Genomic DNA, 19,516 nt, shown 5'->3' with positions numbered 1-19,516 from the left:
GAGACATATGTGCCCAAGTTCCTACAGTATTATCATGATAGCCTGATCGGTGGTCACCTTGGACGTACTAAGACACTGTTTAAAATCTTGGAGGTGGCATGGTGGCCGACTGTACGCAAAGACGTCTGGTCCCATGTCCAGACTTGTACCACCTGTCAGCAATACAAAACCCCACCTGGTCTCCCCTTGGGACAGCTTCAGCCAGTAACCATCGCTACCCCGGGGGAAAGCCTAGGCGTGGACCTAATGGGACCATTTCCTGCTAGCAAGGACCGGAAGACCTACCTGATGGTGGTTGTGGACTATTTTACCCGCTGGGTGGAGCTATTCCCTTTGGCTAATGCCACCGCCAAGAAGATATGTTCCACCCTGAAGGATGAGATATTTACCCGATGGGGGGTGCCGAAGAACATCATCACAGATCGGGGCCCGCAGTTTATCGGCTCAGAGGCCGAAGAATTGTGGAAACAATGGGGGGTGGTTCACCTGAAAACGACAGCATACCATCCCCAATCAAATCGCACTGAGCGGGTGAATCGGACCCTGAAGACCATGATAGCATCCTTCTTCGGAGACCACCATCAGGATTGGACAAAGTGGCTGCCTGAGCTGCGGTTCGCATTGAACACGGCGGTGCACGAGGTTACAGGCGAAACCCCTGCATTGTTAGCTTTAGGCAGACAGATAAATGGTCCACTAGAAAGGATCATTGAGCTCAACCCACCTAAACCAGACACATCACTACACAATCACTTGCAAAGTATTCAACAAATCACACAACAGGTAAAGGAGAGGATGGTGAGGTCCCAGTCCAGACAATCTCAATCGTACAACCAGAGACATAAGCCTGTGCAATTGTCGGTTGGGGAGAAAGTCTGGATCAGGACTCATCCCCTCTCCAAAGCCTCTGAGAAATTCACTGCTAAACTGGCTCCTAAGTGGTTCGGCCCGGCTACGGTTGTCCAAAAGAAGGGACCAGTGACCTACGCAATAGAGTGGGGATTGCCAGGGACTAAGAAAATAGACACTGTACACATCTCCAATCTCAAGCCTTGGTTCGGCCATACACCACGGCCTGGGGGTGGGGATTGTAGCAGTGCTACTTTATAAGAAATGCATCTCCCAGCAGTCCTTGCTGGGGCTGCTGGGGTCAAAGGTGGCCACAGGTAGTTAAAAGGAGGGCAGAGGGCAAATAGGTGAAAAAGTTTGTTTTGTTTTGGTGCGGTGTGTGTTGCGGTTATCTGTCGTTTCTGCCTGCTGTTATTGGAACTCTAATCTTTTTGTCCTGGACTGTATTCGTTTGTTGGGGTCTGGATTGTCTGTCTACCTGTGCACTGAGAACTGTGTTCGATTATTTGGTTTTCCAGAAGAGTGGAGCGCTCCTGAATCAACCATCTGATTTCATCCACATCATCAGTAACTACCGGTAGGACTGTATTTTTCCTTCTCCTTTTCAACATACAGATCGCTGGACTTAACTTGGTCACTTCATCTTCATCCGGGTTGGTTTATATGGACTTTGCTGTGTGGTGTTTGTGTTTATACAGGGTAGGATTCAAAAGTAATGAGCTTTTGTTCAAAAAGACAAATTTATTGAGCAAATCGGTACAACTAATTAATAGTCTTCAAAATAGGCACCTCCTGCATCAATACACTTTTGTAGGCGGCTTTTCCATGACTCGAAGGCGTCCACGTAGGCCTGTTCCGGGATTGGCTGCAAGGGCTGCCTTGACATTTGCTTGGATGTCCTCGATCGAGTCGAAGCGTTTTCCTTTCAGCGCTGATTTTAAGCGCGGAAACAAGAAGAAGTCAGAAGGCGACACGTCCGGAGTGTAGGGAGGCTGGGGGACCACCGGAACGTTCACCCGGGCCAGGTAGGCACTCACGATGAAGGCGGTGTGGCTGGCCGCGTTATCGTGGTGAAGCTTCCAGCTGGCCTTGATGTCCCTTCGCTTGCGCACGACACTTCTTTTCAGCATTTTCAGGACTTCCAAGTAGTAAGCAGCATTCATGGTCTATCCTTGCGGGACAAACTCGTAGTGGATGATCCTCTTCACTCCGAAGAAGGCAATGAGCATGGTCTTCGTCTTCAATGCATACCGTTGCTCTAACGAACTTTCCATTCCGCCGTGTAACGCACTACCGCACAGGGGTTCCCGTCAAGGCCGATCCTACCGCTCCGAAAGCTCGGAGCGGTAGGAGCTCCATTGCGTTGTGAAGCCAACACCCACCGTCGCCATCGCTGGCAAGTGGGGTGCGCGGCGAGGTACGTTCGCGTCAGAACAAAATGAGGCTCATTACTTTTGAATCCTACCCTGTATGTAATATCGCCGAAGGGGTCAGGGGTGGTATTACTGTTTTCATTAATTATTTTGGGTCATTATATTTGTAATTGTTTGCCTTTCCCAGTGTGCTTTATTGTCTCTGTTGTGAGTGTGTGTGGGTCGATCCAAGGCTGGGGACGTTCCTGGGATCTTATTAAAGTAAATAAATCACCGTCATCTTTGACGGTGTGAATCTTAGCGGCCCCTGACCGCTACAAACTTATTATTAAGATGTTTATAATAGTCCACAATTTTGTGTTCTTAAACATTTTCCAATGTTCCATCATATGTCAAAGCAATGTTTTATCTAGAAAAATATTATTTTGCAGTGAGTAAAACTGCCACAAACCTATTCCTGACTAAAGGGACTGACCTTATTGGCACTGCAGTGTTTAAGGTTTACCCTTGGGTGTGTGTGCAACCTGAACTTTGTATTTTAGTGATAGAGCCTGAAGGCTAGAAACCCTGATTTTGGATATTAAAATGAGGACAGCCTTTTTTGTTTTTTTTTTTTGTTTTTTTTTGTTCGTTTAATAATCATACTTGGCCTTTCCGTTTCAAGCTTTTTCCTGTCAAGGCTTTGCAGCTCAGTCCAGCAAAGAGGAAAAGCCCAGTACAATTTGTTCCATTTAATGTGGCAACAGTAAGTTAGAAAACAAAAAGAAAGCAGATCAGTATCAGGAATGTACAGTGGCCTGCAAAAGTATTCAGTCCCCTTGAAAGTCATCATAAATTTCTGCCCGACAAAAGATTTGTACACATATTTATCCATTCTGTACTTTAATGTGAACTCTTATGCTGTAACAATTAAAGTCAAAATAAACCATTTTTGTAGGTATTTAACTGAAGAAGAAAAACTCTAAAGTTAGTGTTTGTAAGTATTCAAACCCTTTTGCAGCAATAACAGTCTTTTGGGGTAAGCATGTACCAGTTTTGCACATTGTTCAGGAGTGATTCTTCCCAATTTTCTTGGCAGAATTTCTATTGATCCTCTAGGTTGGTGGGATAGCGCCTTTGGACTGCAGTTTTCAAATAGTGCCACAGATTCTCAATAGGATTAAGATCAGGGCTTTGACTTGGCCATTCCAAAAGATTCATCTTTCTGTTTTTGCGCCATTCCAGTGTCGCTTTGGCCTTATGCTCAGGGTCTTTATCATGTTAAAAAGATAGCTGAGCTGTAGGTTCATAGCAGACTGGAACAAGTTCTTCTGCAATATTGTATGGTATTTGTGTCCATCCATTGTCCCTTCAACTCTGACAAGATTCCCAGTTCCAGCACATGAAAAGCACCCTCATAGCATGATGCTGCCACCACTATATTTCACTGTAGATATAGTATTTCTCGAAGCATGGCCAGTGTAAGTTTTAACCCACACATACATCTTTGAAGTCTGACTAAAAAATTCTATTTTGGTCTCATTTGACCATAAAATCTTCTCCCACATCTTAGCTGGGTCTTTATCATGCTTTGTAGCAAATTCCATAGGTGCTTTTATGTGGATTTTCTAATCGAATAGCTCTTTAGAGTCCTGTTCTATGGAGAGCTCTTGAAATTGTGGACCTATAAAGAATATTGCAGACTTCTGAGAGTGACAATTGGATTTTTAGTAGCCTGTTACCAGCCAACATCTTGCTCTGATGTTTAGTTTTGATGGATGGCCCGTTCTAGTAAGAGTCTGGGTACTGTGATGAACTTTGCACTTTCTGATGATGGATCCAACTGTGCTTAATGGGGCATTCAAACTCTTCGATATTTTCTTGTAGCCATTTCCTGCCTTGTGGATTTCAGTGACTTTGTTTCTAACATCAGCAGAATGCTCCTTTGTCTTCATTTTTGCAGTGATTGTGCAACAAAGACTATGGGTGCTTTTTATGTCCAGAGAGATATAAAGAACTCAGAAGTAGTACCTAATTATGTTTAATTAATATTGAAATGTGTGCTTCAATTTAAATGTTTTAAAGTCTAAATATTCTCGAAAATGAAAAATACATGATATTTGTAATCACTGACCTTGAAATAGTCTAAAACGATACCCCACATGCTTTATGTTTGAAATTTGTCATTTGTAACCTTTTGGGATGGCTAGAACCACCAGTAATGAATGAAGTATTAAAAATATTATCATATTAGACATCAGTAATCTTGAAATAGCATAAAACAACACTCCACATGCCTATATTTCCAATCCCCATTGTTTTAATTTTTTGTGAAAAGGAGTAACCCCTCATATGCCATTAGGCGGTGAACCTGTGGGGTTGGATAATGTGGCATGCACAACTTCAAATTCTTCTAATCATCACAAAACATGCTCCAAAAATGCCTAACAATTAGGGGTTTTCAGGTTGATAGGGCTAAAAACAGATGGGAATCCCAAAAAGCTTGATATCTTGCATAATTAGATATCAAGATGAATTTGTTAGTACATTACATGTGGAAGTTTTTTTAGTCAGGGACACTGAAAAAAGAAATACTAAAGTGATTTCAAAGTTATTCATAAGTAATTCTTAAACAAATAGCAAGCAATGCTGCCTATTCAGTGCCTCCTTAACAAGAGTTGTTGATTGACTTCCTTTTATAACTTTGTGCTCATTCATAAGCATCCATGTTATTAGAACGCACTGTGAAAGGAATATGTCAAGAAAAATTTGGGTAAGTATACTCAGAAACCCAAATATATTCTGTTTAGTAAAACACTTTTTTCAGATTTTTTTATAAAAATAAAACAAAATCTGTTTTGGAGGTTTTATATTGCCCCCCTAAAATACTGAATAAGTAACATAACAGCATTTTCAGTACACTGGACCCGGTGATTAATTAATTAACAAGCCCCAAAATGGTGTGGGAATAGTGGTCAGCCAGAAAGTACGGGACAATGTGGTCGAAGTGACTCGAATGTCGGATCGGCTCATGTCACTCAAGATCGACACGGGCGACATCACTATGTGAGTGATCTCCTGCTACACCCCCCAGACCAACTGCTCGGAAGCAGACAAAGAAGATTTCTGGGAAAGTCTCGATGTCCACCTTCGAGCACTTGGACCCGAAGAATATATTGCCATTGGCGGTGATCTCAATGGTCATGTTGGACGAGATAGGAATGGCTATGAAAGGTTTCATGGCGGGCAAGGTTACGGAAGCCGCAATGAGGACAGGGAACGTGCCCTGGATTGTGTGGAAGCACATGATCTCGCAGTGGCCAACACTTTCTTCAAGAAGAAGCTAACACACCTCGTCACATACTCTAGCGGAGGAAGAGAAATGCAAATCGATTACCTCCTCACCCGAAGGCAGCACCTGAAACTGGTAACCGATGTCAAAGTAACTCCGTCGACCAACATCTGCCCACAACATCGGCTACTCGTCATGGACCTCAAGCTAGACCTCGGCCAACGGCGACAAGTGAGAACCACCAATGAGGAAAAGATCAAATGGTGGAGGATGGCCGAAGGCAGAAGGGACCTCACTGAGGCACTCAAATCGATCGACTTCAACAACGACAGCAACCAGTTAATCAAGACCAGATGGAACAAGATAGCCGACCAAATCCGAGAAGCAGCAACCAACGTCCTAGGGAACACCAAGCCAGGAAAGCGCTTTATTGACAAGCAAACATGGTGGTGGAATACAGAAGTCCAAAGCGCCGTGAAAGAAAAGAAGTCAGCGCTAAAGAAGTGGCCCCAGTCTAGAGAAGACGAGGACTATCAATGGTACAAGAGCCTGAAGGCGAAGGCGAAGAAGGCGGTGACAGTGGCAAAGACTGCGCACTATGACCAGCTCTACCACGACTTGGACGAGCCTGGAGGAGCGAACAAGATATACCGCCTGGCCAGCAGCCGACACTGTTCAACGCAGGACATCGGCCAAGTGAAACATATCAAAGACGTCAATCAGAAGGTCCTATCCTCGAACGCTGGAGTGAGCACTTCTCCCAGATCAGTAATGAAGAATTCCCCCACCCGCCAATCCACAGCGCCGCCCCCGTCTATGGCCCAGTCCCGCTGATTACGACTGCTGAGATCAAGGATGCCGTGAAGAAAATGAAGAATGGAAAAGCGCCTGGCCCCGACGATATCCCTGTTGAAGCCTGGAAACTCCTCAGCCAGCAAGGAGCCTCCCCTCTTAGAATCCTATTCAATAACATCATCTGAGAGGGCAGGATACCAGCGGCCTGGACAACTAGCGTCACCGTCCCCATTTGGAAAACCAAGGGCGATGTCACCGATTGCGCTAACTACCGACCAATCCGCCTCCTATGCCACACTATGAAAATATTCGAAAGGATCCTAGACACCCGCCTGCGACGGATCATCACGATCACCCCTAACCAGTGTGGGTTTGTTAAGGGATGCAGAACCACTGACGCCATACACGGCGTGAGACTGCTGGTGGAGAAACACCGAGAGAAAAATCGAATAGTCCACATGGCATTCCTGGACTTGGAGAAGGCATTCGATAGAGTGCCACACGACCTTATCTGGCATGCCCTGCGATCTCACGGAGTCCCGGAAATTTACGTCGACTGGGTCAAATTGCTCTACATAAACGTCACCAGTGTAGTCCGATGCTCCGTGGGAATCTCACTGCCCTTCGCCATCAACGTGGGAGTACATCAAGGCTCTGCCCTTTCGCCCCTTCTGTTCATCCTTTGTATGGACACAGCGGCCGCCGATCTCCAAACTCCCCAACCATGGTCACTTTTATACGCTGACGACGTATTCCTGGCAAACCAATCTAGAAGTGAGCTGCAACAACACACGCAGCAGTGGAAGACATGCCTGACCGACCATGGCATGAGACTCAACATCAAGAAGACTGAATACATGGAAGCTGGCCTCCAAACCGATGGCACTATCAGCATCGACGGAGAAGACCTAAAGAAGACCCATGAATTCAAGTATCTGGGATCGACGATCAGTAACGACGGGGACATCCTTCCCGACGTGCGAGCTCGGATCAAGGCCGCGTGGGCGAAGTGGCGTCAAGTAACGGGCGTGCTGTGTGACCGCCGAATGCCTGACCACCTCAAGGCCAAGATTTATAAGACTAGTCCGCCCAGTCGCCCTGTATGGATCGGAGTGTTGGCCAGCCACCGCCAAGCATGAGCAGGCCCTACATACGATGGAAATGCGAATGCTGAGGTGGTGTCTAGGCCTCACTTGCTGGGACCAAGTCACGAATGAAGACGTCAGAAAGCGCCTCGGCATCGTACCAATCACGGAGAAAATGCGTGAGGCACGGATACGGTGGTATGGACACGTCGTGCGCGCAGACGACAACTCGGTAGCAAAAAGGGCTATGCGGCTAGACCCTGGTGGTCAGCGCCCACGTGGCAGGCCGAAAAAGAGGTGGATGGACAGAATAAAGGAAGACATGAAGACCGCCAATGCCGCCCCAGAAAATGCCCTTGACCGTGCCAAATGGAGACGGATCCGCAGAAAAGCGGACCCTGCCATGCGGGATAAACGCTAGGATGAAGAAGGACCCGGTGATTAATAAAGTTGGTAAATCAAAAAATAATAAGCCGAGCAGTTTCAGGACCAAATTTTGGAGAAACAATATTATAAAATTGATTTTGATAAGCTCATAGTATAGTAATAAATTAAATAAGAACAGGTATTTGATATCAAGTGTGCATCATATTCACAAAACTATTGCTTTTGCTGAATACTGTTAATTATTTTGGAAAATTAGGAAAGCGGTACTCCCATGCTGAATGAAGGCTACACAGTCAAAATGTTGTATCACTAACATTCTTTTCTATATTTTTCAGCTAAGGAATAACTTTTCGATTGTTTACTTTTGCAGATGCACACTAACATAGTCCTTTAATAATTTTGCTTTAATTAGATTTTAAATTATTACTGAATGTTTTTGAAACATTTCAGTTATTGTAAAGATTATACAGAACAGTGTCATTTTGTGGTGAAATGTGACAAAGATCTTTCTGTATCTTTCACAGGCTGAACTAACTCCATGCTTTCTATTCACTGGCCACTTGAAATTTTCAACTCAGAAGGAAGGAAATCAGATGATTGGTAAGTATCTCAAAAGCACCTTCCTGCTTCATATTTGTGCTTATTGTTTCAGGAGATAACACATTATGCTGTTGGTGATTGCTGAGTTGTAATTAGGTTTGCCCTCTCAGGAAAAGCACATTTATTTTGGAATTGTCTCCATAAATCCCAAGTTCCTTTTGACTAAAGCACTGCTGGTATCGACACTCTACTGGAAATGTTTGCCACTCACTGCATAGCAGCTACGTATCCCTGGATAGCCATTAGTTGTTTTCAATTAATGTGCATAACTGGAAAAATTTTGCATTTGTTTAAAATAATATCCTTGTGTATACATGTTGTTATGGATTAAATTTGTCTAATGGGCTTTCAGAATGAAACATCAAGGCTGCTACCTAGGGATTCATGTATTTTTGTTATCTTTAATAAAATTAGCCAATGTTTATTATGAGTATTTAGAATACTATGGTAAATGTTACTCATTAAATGAAAACAGAAGTTCAGCAGTAATTACTCAGAAAAATTGTGAAAGAGCTCAGATGTTTCTTTCAAAGTATGACTCTGACCAAATCACTTCCATATACAGTATCTCACAAAAGTGAGTACACCCCTCACATTTTTGAAAATATTTTATTATATCTTTTCATGGGACAACACTGAAGATATGAGACTTTGAAACAATGTGAAGTAGTCAGTGTACAGCTTGTATAACTGTAAATTTGCTGTCCCCTCAAAACAACTCAACAAACAGCCATTAATGTCTAAACTGCTGGCAACAAAAGTCCGTACACCCCTAAGTGAGCTGCCTTAACTCTCTTGGGCATGGAGTGCACTAGAACTTCACAGGTTGCCACTGGAATCCTCTTCCAATCACGGAGCTGGTAGATGTTAGAGACCTTGCGCTCCTCCACCTTCCGTTTGAGGATGCCCCACAGATGCTCAATAGGGTTTAGGTCTGGAGACATGCTTGGCCAGTCCAGCACCTTTACCCTCATTTTCTTTAGCAAGGCAGTGGTCGTCTTGGAGGTGTGTTTGGTGTCGTTATCATGTTGGAATACTGCCCTGCGGCCCAGTTTCTGAAGGGAGGGGATCATGCTCTGCTTCAGTATGTCACAGTACATGGTGGCAATAATCAATTTTTGTCATTTGCCAACATTTAGATCCATACAGTAGAGTGGACAGAACACAGCTTTAGCAAAGCCTCAGCTTGATACTGATGCTGTACTGAGATGACCTCCACATTTTATTCAGCAATGAAAATATCCTGGTTTTAAGTCTGCTCTTGATGTCACTGCCTGCCCCGCCATCATGTCTGAAAGTACTGCAGAGGTAGATGAACCCTTTACTCTTGACTTGGTCCTCTCCATTCACTTTGAACGTTTAGGGGTATGGGATGTTGAGCATTATGTCTTCTGATTTTTTCGTGTTAATCTCCAAGCCTACATGAGGTGTCGAACCAGGGCCATTTTAATGTAAGGGCACAATTAACAATGACACAGGAGCATAGGGACCCACAATGTTTCCGATGCCTATGTATGTTTCTATTTTGCTATCAAAACAGAGGCCTGTGATGCTTGGTTGAAGCGAGTTGTCTTTTCATGCATGTATTGATGTGTGAGCAAAGCCAGGTCATCCACATAATCAAGATCCTCCAGTGATGGTAGGGAGCTCCATCTGATGCCTCTAGCTCGATCTCCTGTTGTGTGTCACATCACCCAGTCAGTGTCCTTGTTGAAGAACAATTCTGACACGACATATTCCTGTCTCACACCAGTCTTGACCTGAACACTGTACTCACTGCTGTTCACTATCCATCAATAAAGTTAATGTATAGCTGTCTTCACCACTCCCCATGTTTCCGTGCACTACTCTGTAATGCTCAGTAGGATACGGATCTGATCAACACACCCTCTAAATTGTCAGAACTCAGCCTGTTCTTTTCTCAAAGGCTTGTCCACAGGATCAAAAATACGCTATATAATGATTATTGCTACAGTTTTGCTTGGGACTGACAAAGTAATTCCGTGCCAGTTGTTACAGTTGGTCAATGCACCTTCAGAGTCGTGATGATAATGCCTTTGTTCTAGGTGCCTGGTATTTTCTTTCCTTCCAAAATTAATGTAAACAGTGGATGAAGGGTTATGACTGTTGTGTTTCAGGGTCTGCATTGATCATTTCTTTATTCAGATTGTCTTGATCATGATCTCTTGTGTTGATGAAAGTTCAAATGGCATTGACAATTTCTTTTTTTCTGTTGTGGGGCAGTATTCACATCCAAGTCCATCTCTGCTTCTTGGATGTCTGTTTCACTTGTTGATGTTTGTCTACTTAAGACATCTTCTCAGCCCTGCATACTTTGTGCTCTTTCTTCATTGTGAGTGGAGTCATATGTTGCAAACAGTTTACCGCAAACTAATCATGTAAAGACCTTCCCCTGCTAGGCTGGCAAGGTTAACTATGTAAGCCTGCTTATCTGCTCTTGTTATTCTTTTGACTGCTCTGTTTGCTTCTATATACTTTTGCTTATACATCTCCTGCAACCTCTCAAATTTAACTTCCCTGAGTAGGCTCCGGTTTCTTAGAGACCCAAAAGCAAGTTTAAAGATGGATGGATGGATGATTTTCTATTGTGTTGCCCCCATATTCAATGGCTTTCTATGTGTCTCGTCTTATTTCTTCTTTCCTCTTCCTTGGTCTGATCTCCAGGCATGTTACTCTTCACATATATTAAAAAGTCCTGTCCCCATTTCTTGTTGAAAAAAGCTGTGAGCATAATTTATTCATATTATAACAATCATGTCTATAAGTAAAATGTATAAAAGAATTCCAAAGATGAACATCTCAAAGTATTAATTTATTATGTTCACAAATGTTTTAAGCAGCAGTGTTCTGAAAATGATTAAAGTGATGTACAAAAATACCAAAAGAAATCCATGGGGTTATTTTTTAAACTCTAATTACTTCTAACTGTTCTAGTAAAAAGGAGTTTAATTTATGCCACTGTTCTTGCTTTATATGCTAATAAAGATCTTTTTCTAGTTGTATGCACAGTGACACAGCTGCTGTGTTACTATATTAGTGCTGCCCACTTTCGAACTAGTATTAAAGTAATCACATTCTTTAGGTGGTCATGCACAAAATGCATGACTGCTGTTTCTTTTGTAATGTTTGGGGTTTTATTATTTTTACTTTCAGTGTCTTAACTTAGTAACTACGTAAAGCTAGTAGCTTGCTATTAAAATAAAAAAAAAAAAATCCCACTGCACATTCTCTTCCTGCCACTATTTTCCTGTTTATTCTATGGCTTTAACTATTATTAGCCCACTAGAAATTACTGTGCAATGGAACACCAACAGATGGTGCTGCAGAGATCCGTGCAACAATGGATACATTCATACAGGGGACTCTTCTTTGTCTTTGATGCTTTCTGTGGGGGTGTAGCTAATGCTGAGTCATAGGGCATTTAATATAATTTATGTAAAACTAAAGTATAGACGGCAAAAATTCCATTTTGGTGAGCTATATTTTTTTGGAGCCTGGTAATAGATACGGTTATTAGATACCAAAATTCCTAGATAGTTCCAGAAATTCAGTATGTGATGGGTAGCTAAAGCATGAGTTGCTGTAGCCCACTGCTTTCAGCTGTTTTTGCAGTGAACTTTTCAGGACTAATTTTCTCTTAATTCTGAAGAAAAGGACCAGGAGATTGAGAGATCAAAAGATACAGGCAGAAAGCAAAGCTTAATTCACGGACAGGGGTCTAAGTACCAAGAGGTACAAACCAAAAGAACCACAAAGCCAGAGTCATAGATGTTAAAAAGTAAGCAAAGTTCCTAACACTGTTTTTTCCTCTTACCTACACTAATACTAATGAAGTGCTTAGAATTAATTAATTGATTGTTTAGAATTAATTTTGAGGCGCAAATACAATGCTTGGATAACAAGTACAGGTGCACAGCATTTTATATAGGTGGAGCATGATGACATGGCATTGTTTTGTTTCAGCCAGGACCCCTCTCATGGATGGTGTTCATATTCCTTTTTTATGTCTTTTTTCCTCATGTTAGATTCATTTGTTTATGTTTATATTGTTATTTATGTTAATTATCTACATTACTCTGTTTTGTATTAGTTTTGATGATTATTTAATTTCTGTGTGTCTGGGCATGTTCTATTATGTTGCATGTGTTTTGTGATAATTCCCTAAGAGGCAGGACCACTTGTCTCCATCTCCATCAAAGGACTACCCTCAACCCTTTAAAGGCTGAGGGAAAACAACGTTCCTTGCAGTGCATTGTATGTGCTTGGTGTTGTGTTCTCTTTGAGTTCTTCTGTGTTTCTTGTTGTATTACTGGATTTTTGACCTGTGCCCTGTTCTTATTCCTCTCTTTGGATTTGTGTTGTTGGGATTTTTCCACTAGTGGGAAGTCTATTATTCGTAGGCAACTTCTCCAGGGCCTTTCATCCTCCTTGAAACATTTGTGCTACAGAGCATTTTGATAATAAATCTTTAATTTTATAAAGCTTCTTCATTTTTCCTTTTAGAAAATAAGCTGAAGGGGGAATTGCTTTTCCTGTTGTGGGGATTTTGCAAAAGTTTTTGGTACTTTGTTTGAAGGAACTCCCATGGTAATGATAGGCATATCATGTGATCTCATTATAACATAATCAGCAACATGCTTAGCAACTATAAACAATATATTCACAAAGTAGCAACAAGTGCTGATCTGTTGCAGTATTAGGTATATGGCAGGAGCCAAATACTACAGGTTTGTTTCAGATAGATACAAATCCACAATCTGTCATTATAGGCCAAATTAATATAGCAAAACATTCTTGCTCCTGCTTTATCCAATTCAGAGTCACAGGTGGAGCCCATCAAGAAACAGCCCTGGACAGGGCACCAGTCCATTGTAGGGCACGCACACACACACTGGTGCCAATTTAAAATCACCAGTTAAGCTAACTTGCACATCTTTGGGTATGTGGGAGGAAAGCAAGAGTAGAATAAACTATGCAGACATGAGAATTGAAGACTCCAGACTGATAACATCCCAACACAGGATTCAAAACAAAGATGGAGGATGTGAGGTGGCAGCGTTGCTGCCCACTGTGTCACCATGCTACTCACTATTGGCTAAATTATGTACTGGTTTAGAAAGAACCATGCCCGCACCATGCAGACAGCAACTATACCTGAAGGTTACCCCACAGAAGGTCTATGAGACAGCATATGTTATCATAGGTTATGATGCCAACATACCACCTTAATTAAATAGAGTGGACATAAATAATTAAAGTTTTGTATTTTGAATTTTGTAGTCCCCTAGGATGAAAAAAGGAATCCTTGTTAATGTCTCAAAAATCAGGTCTGAAACACCAACATATAGAGACAAATTCTGGTAGACTTGTTTTGCCTGAGTGAAAATAAATGATATTAACTTGACTTAAATTTCAGTCTGGATTTGCTAATCTCAGAAAATAACAAGTCGTCTTTTTCTCAGAAGACATCTGGGCACTGCTCTAAATGGCTTCACAGCTCTGACATCTGTTAGGTTGTTTGTCGACTTCAAATTAGTCCATTCGCCTGTAACCCTGAAACTGGACAAATAAGATTTAGGTAATTTTATATTTTAAAATATAACTTTTAGTTTAATATGTTAGTACTTAAATTACTCGTACATTGTCTTGATGTAGAGATAAAGCTAAGAAAAGTCCATATTAACTTCAATTTACTGTTTTAGTGTTTATTTAGTATAAATTATTGACCTGGAAAAAATATTATTTTACTAGACTCAGTTTTGAACCTAAATCACTTGCCTTCATATACAGTATGTGCATTTAAGTAATTGGTCATTCTTTGTCACATCATTTCTAGCAGAATGGATATTGCTCATATTGCTCAGTGAAGCAGTCAAAAGAAAAATTGAATATAATGGCGTAAAAGGCAGCAAAGCAGATTGTATTACAAGAATATATGCTTGGATAGAGTTCTGATTGTGTTTTTGCACCAAGGGTTTATTTTCCATTGTTATCTTTAACAAATGTTTTTAAGAAACATTTTTGACAACATATTTCAATGTCAGCATCTACATAAATTCCTTTGTTTAAGCAGACAATGAAATGGATGGCCTGACTTTGTATAACCTCCAGTTACCTTTTTGGTCCAGAAAATATGTGCTTCTGATAGAACACATTGAAATAGATAAAAGGTATTGACTTCATGTGCCCTCTTGAGATGAGCTTGCTTAAAATTAAAGTGGGCACTTGGGTGTTTGCTGAAAGTGTATTTTAAATCTTCATGTTAGAGCGCGATACTTTTTAGCGACAGAATTGCATTTTTATATATACTGTTTTAAGGAGATTAAACTACACCGAGTTTTTGAATACTTTGAAACAAAGGAGGCATTTATGTTATTTAGTGAACAACAGAAGATGTCCTATTTTTGAGAAACAGACTCAACACAAATTTGTGTCCCATAATGTATTGCATTGTAATAGCCTTCACTAATGACCCAGTCAAAGTTTTTTTTTTTTTTTTTTTTTTTTGTCTTAAAGAAAATTTTAATATTACTTGAATTTCCATATCAAGTAAGAGTAATGAATAGTAGCTGCTCATAACATGCATCATGATTAAAAAACTAAACTGAAAATGTTATTAGTTAATATAAAAACAAAATGGTGTAGTTAATGGATAACTGTTAACTTTTTTGCACAAGCGAGTTGCACTTCTGTTGATTTAAATAGTATGAATGAGTGAAAAATTTTATTTTTGTATATTTTTTTTATTAGATTGGCTTTATTTATTAGTATTATTGAAATGACAATGAAATATCCTTTTATCCTCACATAAAAAAAAATCCATGTGATGTGCACTACCTAGCTAACATTTCTTTGAGGTTTGCACATTCTTTTATTTTTGTTAATTTTGATTACATACAGTATATTAATTTTATCAAATATCCCAAAGACCTGTGCATTAGGGGAGGTTAACTAGCAATTCTGAACTTGCTCAGGTTTGGTGGATTGTTTTTTGCTTGAGCATGCCCTGCTGTTTCACCCTGGTTTGAGACTTGCTTTGCACACATTATTGCTGAGTTCTGTGCCATCCTGCAACTGGAAAAGTATAGGTAAAGAAATTGTTGGCTCAGTATGCCCAATGGGTGGTCTTGCGGCCTCAAAACCCCTGCAGATTTAGCCCTGTGTATTTTTTTTTTCTATCCTCCTAGTCACCTTACTTTATTCTTTGTTACTTAGTATTGCCTAATGTTGTTTTTTAAATTTTTCTTTTTTCTTTCTTCATCTTGTAAAGCACTTTGAGCTACATCATTTTTATGTAAACATGTTATATAAATAAATGTTGTTGTAGTAGTGTCTGAGGACCATTGAACAGTGAGGATTTTTAGACCCTGATTGAAGTGTACTCTTCAAAGTAGGGTATAGTATAGTTAAAAATGAAAGCAGTATAATGCATTTGCTCTATTTATGAGATTCCATGCATCCATTTTCTGTATTTTCTTATGCAGAGTAGGACCACGGGGAAGCTAGATCCTAACCCAGGAAGATTCAGGCACAAGGCAGACAAGGTTACTTGTAAATATAAACAGACAAGGCGCCAGATCCATCTAAGGCTGAACACACAGACATTTGTATCAGGGGCCAATTTAGCCTAACCAGTCCACCTAACCTGCATATACGTAGCATATGGAGAGGGCCCACACAGATACGAAGAGACTTGCAAACTCCATGTAGGGGGCTCCGGGACATGAACCCAAGTCTCCTTAATGCGAGCCAGCAGCACTATCACTGCTCCACCATGACACTTTTTATCAGATTCAACAGTAAGGATTTTTTTTTTCAATTCAGGTTGGAATAATACCAATGAGGCAGATGCAATGGACAGTCCCCCTTGGAGGAGTAAGTAGATTTTTCATGTAAATAAGACGGTGGATGAGAGTTGAGCATGTGCTGTGCTTTCTTTTTTTTTGGTATAAAGAAATATGATTAGCCATTTCAAGCCTAATTAGAGATTCTAAAATCATTTGAAGATGACCCAGAGGGATAATAGAGAATTTCAACAGTGTATGCTTTCCTCGTATGGTTTTCACTGTGTCTCTGTGTATGTGGTTGACTAGCACATGTGAGAATAAATCTTTGCTGGGTCCAACCGCGTGTTACTTATATTCATTTGCATGATTGCTAATTAAACACAGCAGATTTGATGTTTTGTAACTACTGTTCAATTTTTTTTAATTAAATGAGGAAAATTACTAGAGGAAGTCATTTTATTTCATTTTAATACCACACCTAATTAAGATAGCATGCACCTGTAAATTATAGTTGAATTGTTAAATTTGAAACTGAGCTATTTTGGTAATTAACATGGGCACAGTAATTGTGCACATTATGCATTCAGTCAAAACATGTTGCTTGTGAGAAACTAGTTAGTATTGCAAATCCTTTCACTATAAAATTGATTTCCGCATTGAGCAAACATTATGTATAAAATTGAAAAATATCTTTAGTGATATATTTTTGATTATAATTAATGTTACAGCAATTTTAAATCGTGTAATTGTTCATTTTTTAAATTTCTTCCTACCATTCAAGTGTCTATTATCATGTAAATGTTTTAAATTTTTTTTTTGCTAAAATGACAGGTAAAAAATAAGCAAGTTACATTAAAAATTAAAATTCACATGCATGGCAAATTTGTGTGTGCAGTGTCCTGAGGTAAATGACACAGCTTCCATATAGCTAAATGTACAGATGAGATGCAAGACAGGCCTTATGGAAAATCCAAAAAACAAGAAGCCTCATAGCTGAACATGCATTTACCTTAAGAAACAGGGCGTTGCATTCATGACAGTTGCACATAAAATCAACTATTGCAGAGTAAGCAATCAAAAACTTTATCAGTTAGCAATGGGGTTTTTTGAAGATGATTCAACATCAGACAGGAAGCCAATGTAGTTGAGGCAACTGAGGAGTAAAATGGACAACATATTTGTTATTTTCTTGTGTTTGTTTGTTTATTGCTGAGCATAGAAGCCATGTCTTTAACCTTTTGATATTTTATTTTAGGAAAGCCTACAATTTCCGAAGAGAAAATAATTATTATACAGTAATCCCTCGCTATATCGCGCTTCGTCTTTCGCGGCTTCACTCCATCGCGGATTTTATATGTAAGCATATTTAAATATATATCGCGGATTTTTCGCTGCTTCGCGGGTTTCTGAGGACAATGGGTCTTTTAATTTCTGGTACATACTTCCTCAGTTGGTTTGCCCAGTTGATTTCATACAAGGGACGCTATTGGCAGATGGCTGAGAAGCTACCCAACTTACTTTTCTTTCTCTCTCTCTTGCGCTGACTATCTGTGATCCTGACGTAGGGGGTGTGAGCAGGGGGGCTGTTCGCACACCTAGACGATACGGACGCTCGTCTAAAAATGCTGAAAGATTATCTTCACGTTGCTACCTTCTGTGTGCAGCTTTTAAGTATGCTGCATGGTGCTTCGCATACTTAAAAGCTCAAAGGGCACGTATTGATTTTTTTATCTGTCTCTCTCTCTCTGCTCCTGACGGAGGGGGTGTGAGCTGCCGCCTTCAACAGCTTTGTGCCGCGGTGCTTCGCATACTTAAAAACCAAACAGCCCTATTGATTTGTTTGCTTCACTCCTTTGAAGAGGAAGATATGTTTGCATTCTTTTAATTGTGAGACTGAACTGTCATCTCTGTCTTGTCATGGAGCACAGTTTAAACTTTTGAAAAAGAGACAAATGTTTGTTTGCAGTGTTTGAATAACGTTCCTGTCTCTCTACAACCTCCTGTGTTTCTGCGCAAATCTGTGACCCAAGCATGACAATCTAAAAATAACCATATAAACATATGGTTTCTACTTCGCGGATTTTCTTATTTCGCGGGTGGCTCTGGAACGCAACCCCCGCGATGGAGGAGGGATTACTGTAATTGTTTCAAAAGTTATATCAAATTACTTGTATGGCATGATTTAATTCCTGGAGGTACTAACATGGCTCCTGACTAAATCATTTGTATTTATAAGTAACTTCCACTCTGTTTGTTGATTTTGTTCTCTCTGAATATTACAGCATTAGAAAAATCTAGGCGAGAACAGACCATTCAGCCTAACAAAGCTCACCAGTCCTATCGACTCACTTCTTCTAAATATCATGTCTAATTTTGAAAGTCCCTAAAGTCCTACTATCTACAACAGCACTTGACAGCTTATTCCATGTGTCTGTGGTGCTCTGTGTACAGAAAAACTTCCAAATGTTTGTGTGAAATTTACCCTTAACAAATTTTCAACTGTGTCCCTGTGTTGAACACATTTCAAACTAACAGTCTCGATCCACTGTACTAATTCCCTTTATAATTTTATACACTTCAATCATGTCTTTTCTTAATCTTCTTTTACTTAAACTTTTTCAATCTTCCTTCATAATTCATCTCTTGTAGCCCTGGAATCAGCACAGTTGCTCTTCTCTGGACTTTTGTTAGTGCTGCTATGTCTTTTTTGTAGCCTGGAGACCAAAACTATATGCAGTACACCAACTGATGTCTAACCAGTGTGTTATAAAGCTTAAGCATAAACTCCTTAGACTTGTACTGTACACATTGTGCTAGATAACCTGAAATTCTGTTAGTCTTCTTGATGGCTTCTAAACACTGTCTGGCAGTTGATAGTATGGAATCCACTACAACTCATAAATCCTTCCCTTAGAGTGCACTTTCGATTTTCAGACCTCTCATTGTGTATTCAAACCTAATATTTTACTTCCTACATATAATACTTTACATTTCCTGACATTAAATTTCATCTGGCATAGATCTGCCCAAGCCTGTATGCTGTCCAAGTCCCTCTATAATGATTCAGTGGATTCTAGTTTATCTGCCAATCCACCTAGCTTGGTATCATTTGCAAACCTAACCAGCTTGTTACTTATAGCCGTATCCAAATCATTCATATATATTAAAAATAGCAGTGGTCCCAGCACTGACCCCTGTGGAACACCACTCTCAACATCAGCCAATTCTGATAGGGTTATTCGCACCATCACCCTCTACTTTCTGTGTCTGGGCCGATTTTGCACCCATCTACAAACACCACCCTGAACTCCCACTTCATTTAGTTTGAAGGGCAGCATTTATACAAAG

General features: G+C 40.4%; 1 protein-coding gene across 4 annotated transcripts in view; it reads left to right on the top strand.

The window, feature by feature from the left end:
- Nucleotides 1-19,516, top strand: part of chst15 (carbohydrate (N-acetylgalactosamine 4-sulfate 6-O) sulfotransferase 15) — a 232,668-nt gene that overhangs the window by 72,849 nt on the left and 140,303 nt on the right. For 2 of the 4 annotated variants that reach the window (XM_028795249.2, XM_028795246.2), the window contains 2 exons: nt 8,285-8,360; nt 16,206-16,256. The gene's annotated coding sequence lies outside the window, so the exon portion shown is untranslated. The remainder of the gene's footprint in view (nt 1-8,284; nt 8,361-16,205; nt 16,257-19,516) is intronic. The other 2 variants (XM_028795250.2, XM_028795247.2) reach the window with 1 other exon arrangement.

This window comes from Erpetoichthys calabaricus, chromosome 2, assembly GCF_900747795.2.
Source record: "Erpetoichthys calabaricus chromosome 2, fErpCal1.3, whole genome shotgun sequence".
Taxonomy (NCBI): Eukaryota; Metazoa; Chordata; class Cladistia; order Polypteriformes; family Polypteridae; genus Erpetoichthys; species Erpetoichthys calabaricus.
This window is presented reverse-complemented; position numbering and strand designations above follow the sequence as displayed.